Source organism: Leucopleurus acutus, assembly GCF_964270905.1.
Source record: "Leucopleurus acutus genome assembly, chromosome: X".
NCBI lineage: Eukaryota > Metazoa > Chordata > Mammalia > Artiodactyla > Delphinidae > Leucopleurus > Leucopleurus acutus.
Genome location: NC_139148.1, coordinates 68,940,769 through 68,943,119, shown reverse-complemented (window position 1 = coordinate 68,943,119; position 2,351 = coordinate 68,940,769). Strand labels below are relative to the sequence as shown.

The following is a 2,351-nucleotide window of genomic DNA, read 5'->3' as shown; positions in this document are numbered from 1 at the left end:
GTTTAGGGCTGCTGGGTCTGACATGGCCCAGTTTGTGGAAGCTCCACTTTCTTTCTTTCTTTCTTTCTTTCTTTCTTTCTTTCTTTCTTTCTTTCTTTCTTTCTTTCTTTCTTTCTTTCTTTCTTTCTTTCTTTTTCTTTCTTTCTTTCTTTCTTTATTGTGGGTGCCTTTGAGTGTGTGGGCCCTCCACTACTTGGGGGGGAGGGGGGAGGGGGAGGGCATGGGGGAAGGAGGATTTGGAACCGGGGTCAAAACGCTGCATGACTCATAGATGAGGGAATGCCAAGCTGTTGCCACAGCCCTCGCACCTGAGAAAACCTTGTTCCCCAGGATGGAGCATCTGGTGCCAACAAGATGGCAGATGGGGAACTGAATGTGGACAGTCGTATCACCAGACTGCTAGAGGTGTAAGGATGTTGTCCAGGAATTTTGTGCAGATGACTGAAGCAGAAGTTCAGGGCTTATGTATCAAATCTCTGGAGAACTTTCTCAGCCAGCCTATTATTTTGGAATTGGAAGGGCCACTGAAAATTTGTGGAGGTATTCATGGACAGTATACAGATTTGCTGTGAATATTTGAATACAGATGCTTTCCCCCAGAAGCCAACTATCTTTTCTTAGAAGATTATGTAGACAGAGGAAAGAAGTCTTTGGAAACCATTTGTTTGCTATTGGCTTATAAAATCAAATATCAAGGGAATTTCTTTCTCTTAAGAGGAAACCATGACTGTGCTAGGGTCAATTGCATTTATAGATTCTATGAGTAATGCAAAAGAAGGTTTAATATTAAATTGTGGAAGACCTTAACTGATTGCTTCAACTGTCTGCCTACAGCTGCCATTGTGGGTGAGAAGATTTTCTGTTGTCTTGGAGGACTGTTACCAGACCTGTGATCTATAGAGAAGATTAGGAGAATTATGAGACCCACTGAAGTCTCCGATACAGGTTTGCTCTGTGATTTGTTGTGGTCTGACCCAGACAAGGAAGTACAAGTTTGGGAAGAAAATGGTCGTGGTGTTTCCTTCACTTTAGAGCTGCTGTCATTGGTAAATTTCTGAATCATCATGATTTAGACTTCATTTGTCAAGCTCATCAGGTGGTGGAAGATGGATATGAAATCCTTGCTAAGTGATAATTGGTAACCATATTTTCAGCCCCAAATTACTTTGGCGAGTTTAATGATGCTGGTGGAATGATAAGTGTGGATGAAACTTTGATGTGTTCATTTTAGATATTGAAGTCATCGGAAAAGAAAGCTAAGAACCAATATGGCAGACTGAGTTCAGGACATCCTGTCACTCCACCTTGAACAGCTAATCCATTGAATAAAAGGTGAAGAAAGGAACTCTGTAAAGAAACCATCAGATTTGTTAAGGACATACTTCATAATATATAAGTGAGCACTGTAAAACCATCAAGCCATTTCACACCCTTTATGATCATCCACCAGGGGGCAGAAAACAGAAGCAAAAGGAACTACAACCCTGCAGCCTGCAGAAAGGAGACAACAAGCACAGTAAATTAGACAAAATGAGATGACAGAGAAATATGTTGCAGATGAAGGAGCATGCTAAAAATCCACAAGACCAAATAAATGAAGAGTAAATAGGCAATCTACCTGAAAAAGAATTTACAGTAATGATACTAAAGATGACCTAAGATCTCAGAAATAGAATGGAGGCACAGATTGAGAAGATACATGAAATGTTTAACAAGGGCCTAGAAGAAATAAAGAACAAACAATTAGTGATGAACAACACAATAACTGAAGTGATAAATACACTAGAAGGAACAAATAGCAGAATAACTGAGGCAGAAGAACGGATAAGTGAGATGGAAGATAGAATGGTGGATATAGCTACCATGGAGCAGAACAAAGAAAAAGAGAATGAAAGACACGAGGACAGTCTCAGAGACTTCTGGGACAACATTAAACACAAAATCATTTGAATTATAAGGGTCTGAGGAGAAGAGAAAGAGAAAGAGTCTGAGAAAATATTTGAATAGATTATAGTTGAAAACTTCCCTAACATGGGGAAGGAAATCATCACCCAATTCCAGGAAGCACAGAGAATACCATACAGGATAAACCCAAGGAGATACACTCTGAGACACATATTAATAAAGCTAACAAAAATTAAATACAAAGAAAATGTATTAAAAGCAGCAAGGGGAAAACAACAAATGATATACAATGAAATATCCAGAAGCTTATCAGCTGATTTTTTAGCAGAAACTCTGCAAGACAGAAAGGAGTGGCAGGATATACTTAAAGTCATGAAAGGGAAAAATACTAAAACCAAGAATACTCTATCCAGCAAGGATCTCATTCAGATTCAATGGAGAAATCA

General features: G+C 39.1%; 1 pseudogene across 1 annotated transcript; it reads left to right on the top strand.

Moving 5' to 3' along the window:
* Positions 1-354: 354 nt before the first annotated feature.
* Positions 355-1,336, top strand: LOC309977957 (serine/threonine-protein phosphatase PP1-beta catalytic subunit-like; annotated as a pseudogene). Its single transcript has one exon. The product of its transcript is annotated as a serine/threonine-protein phosphatase PP1-beta catalytic subunit-like (transcript).
* The last annotated feature ends 1,015 nt before the right edge of the window (positions 1,337-2,351 follow it).